General features: G+C 47.8%; 1 protein-coding gene across 3 annotated transcripts in view; it reads right to left on the minus strand.

The window, feature by feature from the left end:
* G3BP2 (G3BP stress granule assembly factor 2) overlaps window positions 1-13,371 on the minus strand; it is a 51,037-nt gene extending 37,666 nt beyond the window's left edge. Inside the window, exon 1 of one of the 3 annotated variants that reach the window (XM_054029417.1) lies at window positions 13,353-13,371. The gene's annotated coding sequence lies outside the window, so the exon portion shown is untranslated. Of the gene's footprint in view, window positions 1-8,102; window positions 8,328-13,352 lie in introns of those variants that run through there. The other 2 variants (XM_054029416.1, XM_054029415.1) reach the window with 2 other exon arrangements.
* Between the last annotated feature and the right edge of the window lie 2,110 nt (window positions 13,372-15,481).

The following is a 15,481-nucleotide window of genomic DNA, read 5'->3' on the forward strand; positions in this document are numbered from 1 at the left end:
ACAAACAACGGAAACCTGCTGAATACTTCAGTCACTTGTAAAGCCTGTCCTGCCCCACAGAGTCTCCAATGCCCAACTAATGCTAATGTCTCTGAGTCAAGCTTGTAGTGATGCATCAATACCATTGCCTCTCAGCAAATCACTGACAGTATCAGAGAATTAGCACTCAGGAAAAAGGTGAATGGAGAAAGCAACATTATACTCCTTGTGCTGGCATGTTAGCAGGAAGGAAGCTGGCACTGCAATGCATTCCAGCCCAACTCTGCCCAATCCCAGACATCTCAACAGGAGAGGGAAAGTTTTCTCATCACATCAATGTAGCAAATGAAACTATTCGTACACAAGCCCTCAGCTTCCTTGTCACCTTGATATATCAGCACAGGGGACAAAAACCCCTGTATGTTTCAGAACCCTGCTGCCATGCCCACCACATCACTCCACTCCAATGCTATCCTGGCACACCAGGGGGATGAGCAAGCTACAATTCCTGGCATGTAAGCAGAAGGGAGGGAGCTGGCTCCTAGGTTCTGTAATCCCACTGGCACACCTCCACAGAGGAAGAATCCACTGCACAGACACAACCCCTGCAGTGATCATGGCATGTCAGGGAAGCAAAGGAACCAGCCGTCTCTTTGCTCTGCCATTCCCTTAGTGCACCAGAATGGAAGGTATTGTCTAGGGTGAGGTCCCCTGTCATCTGAGCTCTGCATTCTCTCAGCCCAAGAGCACAGATGAGAGCTGGGTGCTCCAGGAAGTGCCTCACACTGTCATACTCCTCAACAGTATAGAATGGCCTTGGTCAGTTGTGCCAGCCCACCAGGTCAACAGCCCCCCCATGCCACCCTCTCAGAATACCATGTCACAGGGTGGCAGGTTTGTAAATCCAGACTAAGAGCAGCATAGCCTCCATTTTATCCAGATGGCACCACCTAACTCTCAGAAGGCACATGAGTTTCCAGGAGCGCCTCTGAAACTCAGACATTGGCATAAAACCTCTTCCTGAAACACACCTGATCTCAGCTTCTAGATGACCCAGTGCCTGCTTTCCAATGACAATTAGTGTGAAGCGTCTCAGAAAGAGCCATGGCACAAGACACCATTACACTTCCACAAGGCTCTGGAGCCTCACATCTACACTCCCATGGATGCAATGGTAGGATATGCGGATATCACCAGTCTTGTTAGATGCTAGCTGCCTTCCTCACATCAGTGTGCTTCTCTTACAATGAGGCACTGACTAGAACAGAGTACAAGCACATGACCCTTTCTGCTTTGGAAAGGGCCGTACTCCATGTCCCATAGCACTAATTTTCAAGTCCTGAGCTAACTGTAACTAAACTGCCATCTACTGAAGCACTGTGAGAAGTCCAATCAGAAGAGAGCCAACCTGATCAATTGATTTTGCCCAGACAGAGACTCAAAGCTAAGTCAGAAGTGCAGCTGAACAGCTGTCATCAATATCCCAGGTTCAGCAACAACAGGGAACCTACAAAAGCGAAACAAAATATTTGTCAGCCATTGAAGTCTCCGGCAGTTTAGCTCAGTGAAGCATCAAACAAGAATCAAACACAGAGTTCCAAGCCAAGTGTCAATGCCAAGGACTGCTAGCTATTCAAACGGACTAAAAAAAGTCATACTTGAGGCAGTAGCTTAAAAAAAAAAAGCAAAGCTTTAAGATAAACAGCTGGTACAGGGCTGAACCTAAAATACCTAAATCAGTTAAAACTGAGCTAATGAGCCAAAGAGACAGAACGGTATGCTCAATTATCACAGAAAACGTAAGATTCCAAACAGGACATACAGCAATAAACTGCATCAGTTGGAACTGCTGGAAGCGCCAATAAGGAGCTCTTGATAACCACATATAAAAAGGAACTGCCTGGAACATTCTGGGGCCTCAGTGCTCAGTAAGGCAGGGCCCTCAAGTAGGCCTACACATTCCTGAGGGGGTATGTATGTGGGAGGGGTGTCTAATGGATTTGGGAGCTCCCCAGCTTGACTCACAATGATAACGCGACACAGAAGTAAAAATCCTCCACAGACAATTTCAGAAATGCAAGGAGCTCCTTTCATGCTAAAGGAGGGGACACAAAGTGTGTTTTCATCATCGTGTGGTTTTTTTTAAAGTTACTGAAGGACAATGGAAACCACTCAATCTAAAGTTTGTACAGGATTTATAAGAACCAGCCCTATGTTCTCAGGTAAAGCAAAGGCTTTCATATGCCATAGATAAACACAAGAGAAATACCTTCAGTACAAAATAAAGCAATATTAGGTTTGCCCACAGGAACACAATGCAATACTGGATCAGACTAGTGAATCATGTAGCCTAAAATCCCATGGCTTACAGTGGAAAGCACCAGCTCTTTGAGGGGGAAGATTCATGAAACCCTGCAGAAGGTAAATCTTTACTATACTCTGAATACTCATATTAACCATTAGGAAGTCCAGTCTTACTTGAATCCTGCTGCACTCAACCTCAATTATATACTGTAGCACTAAGTACAAGTAATGCACTGTAAGAGAAGTGTTTCCCTTTATCATTTTCAATTTGCTCCTTTTCAATCTCATCTCATTCTTCTTCTATTACAACAAAGGATGAATAGAACTTACTGTTCTACTTTCACCATATACACCTCTACCTCGATATAATGCTGTCCCCGGGAGCCAAAAAATCTTACCGCTTTACAGGTATTATATTGAACTTGCTTTGATCCATCGGCGTGCGCAGCCCCGCCCCGCCGGAGCACTGCTTTACCACGTTCTAGCCGAATTCGTGTTATATTGGGGTAGAGGTGTATTTTTTCTTCCCTTATGTTCCCTTTTTAAAGCAAGCAATCCCAGTCTTCTCAGTTTCTTCATATAAGAGTTTGTCTATGCTTGTTATCACTACTGTGACCATTCTCTGAACACACTATTTCCGCTACTCCCTTTGAAATGGGGAAAAGAGCTGAAGAGATGAGTGTAACATTGATTTATATCATGTTATCACAGTAAAAGCTGGGGGATCCATAGGGCCCTACTAAATTCACAGTCCATTTCGGTCAATGTCATGGTCACACACTGGTGTAATTGTAGGGGTCCTGACCCAAAAAGCAGTTGTGGGTAGGTTGCAAGGTTGTTGTGTGTGTGGGGGGGGGGGGGGGGAGGGGGTGGTACTGCTACCCTTACTTCTGTGCTGTTGCTGCTGGTAGCACTGCCTTCAGAGCTGGGCAGCTAGAGAGTGGTGGCTGCTGGCCAGGAGCCCAGCTCTGAAGGCAGAGCCTCTGCCAGCAGCAGTGCAGAAGTGAGGATGGCATGGTATGGTATGGTATTGCCACCCTTACTTCTGCGCTGCTGCTGGCAGGACACCACCTCCAAAGCTGGGTGCCTGGCAACTAGCCACTGCTCTCCAGCCACCCAGCTTTCAAGGCAGCGCAGAAGGGTGACAATAGGACAGCCCCCCTAAAATAGCCTTGCAACCCCCCTGTAACTCCCTTTTGAGCCAGGACCCCCAATTTGAAAAATGCTGGTCTCATCCGTGCAATCTGTATAGTATAGGGTAAAAGCACTCAAAAGACCAGATTGCATGTTGGGACACCAGATTTTACGATCCATTGCATGTTTTTTATGGCCATGAATTTGGTAGGGCCCTAGTTATCCGGTACTTTACCAACCAGAAAGCTCTATAAACCGGCATTTCGGGAAATGTGCGGGATGCACGTGCTGGGAGGCAGTTTGGGTGCGGGAGGGGTTTTGGGCATGGGAGGGGTATCGGGATGCCGGATCCAGGCAGCACTCATCTTGGGAGGCTCCCTGCAAGCAGCGACATGTCCCTGCTGCTCCTACGTGGAGGTATGGCAAGGCAGTTCTGTGAGCTGCCTCTACTCCGAGGCGCCACCCCTGCAGCTCCCATTGGCCGCAGTCAATGCTCCTAGGCAGAGGAACCACCACTCCACGCGCTGCCTCCACCCAGAGTGCTGGCTCCGCAGCTCCCATTGGCCAGGGACCACGACCACTGGGAGCTGCGAGGGAGGTACTTGCAGGCAGAGGCAGCTCACTGAGCATTCTTTGTCACAGGTGCTTGGCTAGCTAGTTCTTGTTCACATGCCCAGGGTCTACTGATCACCATATGTGGTGTCAGGAAGGAATTTTCTCTCAGTTGACCGTGGGGGATTTTCACCTTCCTCTGCAGTATGTGGGTGCAAGTCCCTTGCCGGGATTATCTGGGTAAGAACTCATTCATTTCCCTGACATTGCAGGGGCTGCCTCAAGCACTGGAACACCTCAGTCCCTCCTGTTCTCTGCCTGGTGCAGATAGTAGTCTAGTCTCCAGCAGGCTGTAATGCTTTGGTCTCCTTTCAGGTGTTGGGTTTAGTGACTGGTGCAGATGGCCTGTGATATCAGGCTAAATGATCTAGCGGTCCCTTCTGGCCATAACTCCATGATTATGACTCATGCTGTAAACGGATACACAACTGGCATGCTGAATGAAGTTACGCAGCACTAGGCATTATCTTTATTACGTATAAGAAAAATTTTTTATAACTGATTAAATCTAATTCTTTCACTAAAATTAGTTCCAGGTGGAACTATAAAGGTAGCAGTGCTATGTTTGATAAAAAATGCCAAATTGCTATAATCATTAAGGGCTGCGCAGCCAAAAAGTTAATAGAACTGGATGTCACTTGATAAGCAAATTTCATATAAATTAGAGTTGCCTTTAAAATATTTCAATATTTGATCCTTCTTTCAGGTTATTCCACTAAATGTGTATAAACAAAATTGTGAAAGATGTCATGTCTGAGATAAGCCATCAGTAAGGTACTTCAGAGATCAGCACTGGGCTGTTGTGCTTGTGTAGAGAAGTAAAGTTTGCAAACAAGACCAAAAATTGTAAGTCTCTTTAGTGACATATAAATCTCAGAAAGATTTAAACACCTCAGGGCAGTGATCTATAAAACAGGTGATTAGCCCAATGTGACCTATGTAGAGTCATTCATGGTAGGACTAAAGATTCAAAGACCATGTGTGTATCTGGATAGACATCACAAATGTACTAAACCCTGGTGATGCCTCATCTGAAGGACTGTATCCATTGATGGCGTTACTGAAACGTAGAGGCACAAATTATGAAAGAGGTTCAGAAAAGTGCAACTAAAAGTAAAAAATATGGCCTGTCTTACCACAGACATAATAGACAGATAAGCCTGTATGCTTTGGAGAAGATGGTTACTACAGGAAAATCTTGTCATTTGTTTCTATGAAGAAAACGTTGGTCACACCAATATTTTGTGACATACAAAGACTACTAAAGCATTGTTCTTCGTACCCACAATTTCATCACCAGAGCTCCAACAAATGAAGTACTCTTAATAAGGACTGCTAGCGCAATACAGCCATTAAACACCACAGTCCAACTTTGATGTAGAACAGCAATGCTCTACTCTGGCTCTATAGACACGCGTAGCTGTGCATGGACCACCTGCACCAGGCTTTTGATGTGCACTTCACTCAGTACCAGGTTCCAATAGATGCATACTCCATAATGCAGTGTGGAATGGAAAAGGAGATGCTAGGATCCCTTGAAAGCAGAAATGAAGTGTTCCTCCTTATGTTAACCGGGTGGGAAACAGAGTGATATTCTCCTCAAAGTACTATAAAAAATGCAGATGTTTTACAACCGTCAAATATCAAAGGTGTTCATTGTAACAGATTAATTGAATCTCAATCCAGACAGTATGGGAGGGAGGTAAATCTCCCATAGATGAGATCAATGGAAGCACGCAAACTGGATCTACCTCCATTTTGGATAGCTAGCCCGCTCTCTAAAAACTTAATTAATTTTAAAGCTTACTAGTCCCCACTTCAACATAGCCTAGATTGGCTGACTTTCATGGCACACTGCAAAGTGTATCTGCTTACTCAACCTTCCGGAGGTGTTGCAGGGAGCAGCTTGATGGGACTATATGGTTGTGGGGCAAGAGTTTTCTGGGGAGCTACTGGTGGATTAACCTGCATGATCAGGCCCTAAGGCAACAGATGCTTAATAAGTACCATTGAAGTCAACGGGACTATTCACATATCTAAGTTCTTGCAGAATTGGCGGCTCGTAAGTATGTCACAGGCACCTAGAGTAATAAATACCATTTTACAAGTTTCACCATAAATTTCTAACAATGCTAATCTCACCACAGCTCCATTCACTGACCCAAGTGGCTCTTCACTTGTGAAAAACTGAATGCCATTGGTAGAGAGAGTTGCTAATGGAGTTCAGGTACAATACAGTACAATTAAAGCAAACAGACAGTAGTTTAAAATTTCAGATCAGGGACTTGTCTCCTCAGTATAAACACCCTGTAAGCGGAGATACTATACTGTTAGTCTGAAGACTCATCTATGAATGGACAAATATTTCATCCACGTAAATGATACTGGATAAGCAGAATAGAAAACTTGCTGGACAAGAGATGCAAAAAAAAGCTGACCTTTCAAAAGAGGGAGCATTTTACTCTGAATATGCACAAAACATTCACACTTCTAAACGTGTACAGGGTGACCAGGGAGGACCTTTTCTAATCCACATAGGTATTTGTCAATTTCAGTGTTAAATCTGATGTAATAAACAGGGGACATACCCTTTGACCCCAATGTAACACAAGGATCAACAGAGCTCCTGGAAGGAACAGAGGAGAACATGGCAAATTGGTTTAAAAAGAAGCTGGCCCATCCACCACCCCCCTCAGGCTCTGTTACCTTTACTGCTGCTCCCTAAATGAACAAAGCAGAGACTCAAGGAGGGGGAAAATAAAGTGAGGAGGCAGCTCTCTCCCACTGAGTCTAGCACTGACCTGTTGCCTACCCCTCTAGTCTTTCAGTTAAAAAGACAAATAGGTGGGGTTTGAAATATTTTCTATGCAATTAACAGCCAGAAAGATTCAAACCCATGCAGAAGGCCACACCAGGAAGTTCAAGAGGCAATGCCATGTTGAATAACCCAGCTTCACTCCCAGCAAGGGCAGAGTATGCTGAGATTCCTATTCAGGTGCGCTCTCTGGCATCAGCTCATGAGTTTTATGTTCTCTACCAACCGCTCTCTTATTTGCATCCTAAATACTTCCACGTATGCCAACTAGTACCTCCTCCTCCTTGATGTATAATCCTTTCTGCTATTTGGAGACCGGCCTCCCTCCCACTATTCCTGCCCCACTGTCACTTTATAACCCTTTCACAAGCAAAAGACACATCTGGGAAAAATCTTTCCTCAAACCAAGCCGAGCAGTACCCTTTTATTGTATTCTCCTGACAGCTCTCCAGTCTGTCACTTTTTCCAAGAGTGGCACTCAAAACTGAGTATTAAAGAGGTGATCGGAAATGAAACAGAAAAACTAGCACCTGCCTACTTTGGGATCCCCCTGCAAACACTGCCTAAAACTACCTTGACCTTTTTCCTGCTCCATTCGGTTTAATGGGCACAGAACCGTAAACCACGCATGCTGAGCGGAGATATTCGGGGACAGTTGTTTTAGCTGAAGCCTGCAGGAAGGCTGTTCCCGATGTCAGGACCTGTAGAAGAAAAGGGTCTGACACAGCCATGTTGGAGGTGGGCCCAGGGTTAGAGAGAGCAGCATATCCAGGCAGGGGGTTAGGAACAGGGCAGCTGGTTTTGAACCAACCCCAGCCCGAGCGGAGGACGAGGAGGAACAGGGCTGCACGTGTGAGGAGGGGGCAGCAGCACTGCCCAGGCGGGAGGGCGAGGGGAGGCACTGCCGGGCCGGGGAGGCGCGATGCCCCCCGGGTAGCAGGCAGCTCTGCCGGCCAAGGGAAGGGGCAGGCGAGCCGGGGCATGGAGCAACCCCCATCTGACCCAGCCCGCGGGCCACCGCCCCTCCTACGCCCACCGGCGGCTCCAGCCGCCCGATGCGCAGCGGGCTCCGCCGGGGCAGGGGAGGAGCCGCCCCGCGGCTGCGGCCCAACGGGGAAACGCGCAGCCCGGGCCGGCTCGCAGGGCCTCGGCCCCCCGCCGCCGCACAGCCCCGCCTCACGCCGGCGGAGCGCGGCCGTTTGGCCGGAAGCCGCCTCCCCGGCCTCGGGGCGGCAGCCGGGCCCCGTCCCGCACTCACCTAGGGCAGGGCTCGCGGCAGGGCGCTCCCCGGGGCCTGGACGGGTCTGCGCGCGGGGCGGGCGGGCGGCGCGGCCTCTCCCGCTGGGTCCCAAGGGGAGGTGGGTGCGGCGGAGGCGGGGGCCGGGCTCGGTCACAGCGCAGCCTGGGGAGAGGGGCAGCGGCGCGGGCTGCGGGCTCCGGGCTCTCGCTTCGCGTCTCCCTTATTGTCTCGCCCCTGCGCCCTGCATTCCAGGGCAGGAACCCCCGTCACCAGCCTCCGCCAATCAACGGCGCGCTCGTTGTGACGGCCATGGAACGTTCACTTCCCGCCGAACCGCACGCGGGGTTTAACTGCAGCGACCCGCTTCCGCCCGCGTGACGCAGAGCGGCGGGCGCGCGCGCGCTCGACCCTCACTGCCCCGCGACCTAGCACGGGCGCCGAGGATCCTTCCAGCCCAGCCAGCAGGGGCTTCGCAGCCCTGGGCAACGGCACGCGCTGCACGGATCGTTCCAAGCCAATGAGAGGGGGGCTTCTCAGCCCTGGGCAGACACAAGCGGTGTTCCAACCCAATGGGCCCGGCAACAAGGGCGGGGAGGGGGCTTTGCACTCCCAGGCAGTGCTCTGAGCTGTGGGGTAGTGCCAGTCCCCTGGGCAGAGGCACTAGACTGGTGGAGATGGGAATTGGCAAAGCAGTAGGCAGTTGCCCTAGCTGTAAAGGGGGGGGGGGGGGCGTAGCTCTGGGCTTGGGGGAGGAATTTGCAGACTTGTGGCCAAGGGTGACCCGCTGAATGTCGATGCAGGTGCAACGCACACCAAAAAACCCAGTATCTGTGTTTGCGAAGTGGCAATTCTTTACCTAATTAAAAAAAATGATTTTGCAAACTAGATTCAGCTTTGAAACCAGTGATGTATTTGTGAAATTCCTTTTGGGGAAGGGGGGGGCTGAGGAAAAAGGTCTTGCCAAGGCAGAACAAGGTAAATAGTGAGTCAGGATCTGTTTATATAATAATTTAAACCACAGAAACATAAAGAGAGGAACCAGGAAACAGTATATCCCCTGGGGATAGGAAGCAATTGTACAAGAAGCAGCTAGCTGTTTGCCAAGAACATAATGCTTCACAAAGGGCATTGCTTTTTCCAGTTTACACTAGACTAGGCTCTTCTAATGCATCCATCACCAGAGTATTTAGGTGCCAAATACAAATTTATCTACAAAGGACCCTGTTCTTCCTCCACTTCTTGGTCCAGTTGCTGGTGGTTAGAAAAATATATTCCCCAGCAACAATCTTTCCATTAGAAAACGTATGTAAGTTATCAGAAGGAAAAATTGGGTTTGGTGTCACGCACTGAAAACATGCATATTCATTCTGACCTGTTGTGAGCAATTCCACTGTTAAAAGCGCTCATCCGAAAGCCAGATGGTCCCTGTCAGCTTGTAGCAGGCCTCTGCACAGGAATTGTAACTAACTTCAGTATTTTTCATTGGTTCTGTTATTTTCTTCACAGCAAAAACCAGCTATCAAGATACCAATCACAATGTAAAATCTTTGTAAAGACCAGGCAACACAGCCAGTCTAGGTGAACTCTCAGTGGGAGGGGCAGAGGTAGGCGTTTTCTCAACTATCTATCTTGGTAAAAACTAAATTGCCTGCCTTCTCTAGGATTTTACATTGCACTAGATATCTTGATGTAAAAAAGCACTTTTGCAGTGACACAGCCTCTATGATAGCATAAAACCCCATGTATGTGAGGGGGTGGGGAAAACACTTTAAACTGGTTTAAAATTGCTTTTTAGCAATCTAATTTGTTCAGTTACTATATGAACCAGCTTAAGACAATAACAGACTGAACTAAGCTAAATCAATATAAGCTAGTTATAAGCCAGCTTTATTGTGTTCATATGGGAATTTTCACTGTTTTAACTCAATTTAAATATTGATTTTAGTTAAGTGCAATTTTTGTGTTTAAATGGCTAAAGTCTAGCAACAAACTGAATAAGAGGTTTTGGATAAAGTTTGAAAGATGAAAACATCCCTACAAAACGTTTTTCCCCTCCAGAAAACTATGCTGGGAGTCTATGCTCCTCCCAATGATCAAAGTTTCATATTAATAAACTGAAAAGTTTCATGTTAAAATTCAAATTAAAGAAAAAAATCTTTTCAAGGTTCAACCATGAAATAACATTTTCTTATCACCAGACTACCAACAGCTTCAACACCCTACAAGCGATCTCCTAAAGGAAGGAAAGCAGGCAATATTTATATTCTGCCCCTTTTCCCAAGATTCATGGCTGAGAGACTAGGTGCTTTGTCCTGCCCGCGATTAAAGGGTATGGTTCTGAGTCCTGGATGGCATTATTAGCCTGGGTTCTGCCACTGCGATATAGTGGGACTACATTCTCTCTCTTCGTTTGCTTTATGCACTGGGGCTGCACTTATAAGAAAAAAACCTGGAATAGGGTAGCATGGCATATACAGGGGTTCTCAGACTATGGGTTAGGTCTCCTCTACATTCTCCTGCAGCTGGGGTAACATTGTTTCCTCCTAGGTAGCTACCTTAGTGGGCAGGCTAGTGATCCATCCCCTCAGTTAGAGGGACAACTAGCTCCTGCCCTTTCACCAGTCAGCTCTGAACTGAACCAGGTTCTCTCCTTTTCTTCCCCCTCCATGTCTGGCATTGGCTGCAGGTATAACAGGGTGGGGCTAGATGGGGGCCAGAGGTTCTCTTTAGCCCTTGCTGTGCTGGCTGGCAGTTTCTCTGCTTCATCACAAGCACCATTTGCAAACAATTATTTTTTTATTAAAGACCTATATGGTCTTCCTTCCAGCCGTTAGCGGAGTACCAGAACTGTCTTGCATAACCAATAAAGTTCTGGGATAAAAACAATGCTTAGTAAATCTTGGGTCTGTGATGGGGTGTATCAACACCACACTGGTGAGGCAAGGGTTAAGGAGTTGCTCTGCCTGCAGGAAGCCACACCCCCTTGCCTTTGCTGGACATGTTCCCGATGGTGGGAGCATCTCAGGATGTATGTGGACTGAGAAGGAGAGCAGGTGGGTGTAGCAGTTGCCTGCTGAGAAGATATTAGGCATGAGCCTCTTAGCCAAAGAGCTGGAAGTCCATTGACTGTGTTAGTTGAGAGGGATGACTCACTGTCACTGAGGGAAGGGATGCTGCAGGTGAACCTGGCAGAAATCCAGGAGGATTCTGAGACCAAGCTGTGACACAAACACAGGTACAGGAAACGGGTAGGAAATGACCCAGGAAGGGTGAGTAAGGGTACCAGACCCCAGGCCATGTATATGGCCTACCGCTTTGAAGGGCCCTGGGTTGGAACCTGGTAAAGTAGGGTGGGCTGGGGTTCCACTTCCACCCTGGGGACTGTAGCTACTAGGTAGAGCAGTGCTGGACCCAGGGGCGGCTCCAGGCACCAGCGCAGCAAGCACATGCCTGGGGCGGCAAGCCGCGGGGGGCAGCCTGCCGGATGCTGTGAGGGCGGCAGTCAGGCTGTGTTCGGCGGCATGCCTGAGGGAGGTCCGCCGGTCCCGCGGTTTCGGCGGCAGGGACGCTGAAGGCATGGCAACGCATGCCGCCGAATCTGCGTGACCAGTGGACTGCCCACAGGCGTGTCGCCGAAAGCCGCCTGACTGCCATGCTTGGGGCGGCAAAAACCATAGAGCCACCCCTGGCTGGACCCTCGCCAATAGGTGGTGCTGCTGGCCTGGGGCACATGGCCACCCTCCGGGCCATATGAAATTTAAAGGGGCAGTACCTCAATCTCAGAGCCAAACGCTTTTTTTTTTTCTTTTCCCCCATTGCAAATGTGGAAGTTAGTGTTCAGTGTGAGACAACTGATCCATGCCCATCTGCCATGTACATTGGCCAAACCAGACAGTCTCTACGCAAAAGAATAAATGGACACAAAATCTGACATCAGGAATCATAACATTCAAAAACTGTAGGAGAACACTTCAGTCTCTCTGGTCACTCAATAACAGACCTAAAAGTGGCAATTCTTCAACAAAAAAACTTCAAAAACAGACTCCAATGTGAAATTGCAAAACTGGAATTAATTTGCAAACTGGGCACCATCAGAGTAGGCCTGAATAAAGACTGAGAGTGGTTGGGTCATTACTAAACCTAAACCTAATTTCCCCCTACTGTTGTTCACACCTTCTTGTCAACTGTCTAAAATGGGCCACTCTCATTACCCCTTCAAAAGTTATTTTTCCTCCCTTGGTATCCTGCTGTTAAATGAATTGTCTCGTTAGACTGACCTCACACTTGGTAAGGCAACTCCCATCCTTTTGTGTATTTATACCCACTCCTGTATTTTCCACTCCATGCATCTGATGAAGTGGGTTCTAGCCCACAAAAGCTTATGCCCAAATAAATTTGTTAGTCTCTAAGGTGCCACAAGGACTCGTTTTTGTTGATCCATAGAAGTAATTAAAAAAAAAAACTTTTTAGGGTACTCCTGTCAAAGTTGAACATACACTATTTCTTGCACAGTGAAAATAGATAGCTTGGAATATCCTAGCAGTTAAGAAATTGAGTTATTGATTTTGTTTAGGTGTATTGCTGCTGCAGTGTTTGGCTCTCAAACCCACAATACTAGGAAACATCTGAACTTCAAACTTGCAAGGTTTGGGTTTTTTTTAAATAATTTTGGGAGCCTGTAATCCTCAATTTGTACCTTTCTTCTGAAGTGACATTAATGCAATATTCTAATTTAGTCACTTAGGTTTTATTCTTTCTAATTAAATATTTAATAAAATAGTTTTTATTGTATTTTAGATAAGAACAAAATGGGAAGCTGTTACCTTGCTAGACAAATCTGAGTATGAATCAGACACTTCTGATCCAATCTGCATACATAGGAAAACAGGTACTTAGAAAGTTGTTAGGTGGGGAAAATTAAATTACATCAGTCCTGCAAAACTTTAAATTGAATCAAAACTAGTAAGAATACTGTATATACAAATCAGCTTTTAACTACTAACTTCCCTTACCTTAAGAAGGGAAGTACAGATATTTTAAATAACCTCTTTCATGTGTTTTGGGTTTTTTAAGCAAGAGTTGACATATTAGTGGTCTAGAAAGGGTTGAGATGTCATTTTAAACTTGATTTGTTTCTTCCTTTCATAGATACTTTTCAAAGTTGCTGGAGCCTAGCTGTCACTACAACTTTCTAGAGACCAGGATTGTTTTCTCTTCTTCCCCGTCACCCAAATAAAAGTAAATACAGAAGTGAGTCTCCTTATTTACCTGATCTGGTCCCGGTTTGAGGGAGAAGAGATGCTGCCCATGGGAAAGGGTGATGCTGCACAATGGAAGAATTCAAAATGGACAGGAAGTCCTCAGACTTTGGGGGGCGGAGGGAGGAGTAAAGCCTTCAACTGGAGTTAGGTGTAACATTTCTCTGACTCCCAATACAACTGCTCTATGTAATAAGTTTCAATTAGGAGTAAAGTATCTCCTTGCCATGAGCAATACCAAATGATTAAAGGTTTCAGCTTATTAAACAGTCTACTGCAAATTGAAGGCTATAAAAACAGAATTAAAATGAAATTTCAAGCTAACAGCTGGTATAATTTCTGTAATCCTCAACCAAAACCAAGCTATCTTCAAGCAAAACCAAAACACTCAGAAAGGAGCCAATTTCAGTTTGGAAACTAGAGCACAGTGGCAAAAAGAGCGGAAGAGGTGACAGTAAAAAAAACAAATGAACATCACTACCCTTTCATTCAAAGAAGAGAAAAAAGATTTCTTTAGAGTGTACTAACTTGCTTTTCCTAATAGTCACCAAGCTTCTCAATGGGAAAGAACATAACAAAAAGGCTGTCTAATCCAGTATCCTATATGTGATGCTGCCCAAAATGGGTACGTATGGGTACGTATAGGAGAGTGGAGAAGCTGTGTCAAAGAATGGGTCAGTGTGTGTCTTAGGGAGGGAGGGGGAGTGCGTATGTGGGAATGTACAGTGTAAGATGAGGGTTGGGGTTTTGGTCAGTGTGTCGGTCTGAGGCCTGGTCTACACTATGAAGTTAGGTCGACCTAATTATGTCAGTGTCTACACTTACATTGGCTGGGGCAAGGCTGTAATGCCCTAACTGCACAACTCCACCTGCATGAGAGGCATCGGGTTTATGTTGGGGGAACAGGGCACTTACAACTCCACCTCCACAAGAGGCATGGGGTCCATTATGTTGGTGTAGTTGGGGTGAGGCAATCTCCCTGTAGACACTGGGACAACTTATTATATCAGTTGTTGGCTGTCATTCTTGTCAATTTCACAGCTGCCTGATGGAGCCCTGAAATTAACAATAAAGGGTGGCAGGCTCCTTGCTGTGAACCCCCCGCCTCACAACTCAGATATCCCCTGGGGCGCTCTGAGCTGGATGCCCCCCCCCGACCTGCACTGCCCCACTTCTGTTGGTGGAAGAGCTCCTGGTGAGCATATGCACCACTGACAGAAGGAGAGTAATGTGGACGTGAATTACTGTGGTAGCTGTACATCAACCTATGTTAGGTCAACTTAAGTTTGTAATGTAGACATGCCCTGAGACTTGGGGTGTGTGCAGTGGATGCATGGGGCAGCTCAGATGCGCTGTGTGGGTTGGTCAGCGTGCGTCTGTAGTGCTGATCATGATGAAGTACTGTGGGAGAGGTTCTGGACAGTGATGGGGAGGCTCAAGTGCTGCATGTGGGTGTTGGTCAGGGCTGGGGAGGCTCAGGTGCTGGGTGTGTGTGTGTGGGTGGGGGGGTCAGTTCTGGGAGAGGCTCACATGCCGTGGGTGGGGTTCAGACACTGTATGGGGCGAGTTGGTGAGTGGGGGGGAGGTTTCCAGTGCTGGGTGTCGTTCAGTGGTGGAGGCTGAGGTGCTGTAAGGGGTCAGAGGTGATATGTGTTGGTCAGGGTGGAGGGTCTCAGGCACTGGGGGGAGGGCTGTGGGAGAGGAAGTGCTGTGCGTTGGTTGGGGTGGGAGGCAGGAGGCAGGCATGGAGAGGGGCTCAGGTGCTGTGCAGGGGGTCTGTGTGGGGGATGGCTCACCCATTGAGTGGGGGCTCAGTGCTGTGTGTTAGTATTGGTGGGGCTTTGGGGGGCAGGGGCACTATGGGGGGGTTGGGGGGGCAGGGGCGTTTGGTGGGGGTCGGGTTGGGGGCTCAGGTGCTGTGTGTTGGTATTGGTGGGGGAGGTAGGTGGGGTGCAGGCAGGTGCTGTGGGGGTGGGGGGCAGGGGCGCTGTGTGGGGGTCGGGGTGCGGACTCAGGTGCTGTGTGCTGGTATTGGTGGGGGGTAGCTGGGGTGCAGGCAGCCGCTGTGTGGGAGTAGTGGGGGGCAGGGGCGCTGTGGGGGGGTAGGTGGGGTGCAGGGGCCCTGTGGGAGGGTAGGTG

Source organism: Malaclemys terrapin, chromosome 5 (genome assembly GCF_027887155.1).
Source record: "Malaclemys terrapin pileata isolate rMalTer1 chromosome 5, rMalTer1.hap1, whole genome shotgun sequence".
Classification (NCBI taxonomy): Eukaryota; Metazoa; Chordata; order Testudines; family Emydidae; genus Malaclemys; species Malaclemys terrapin.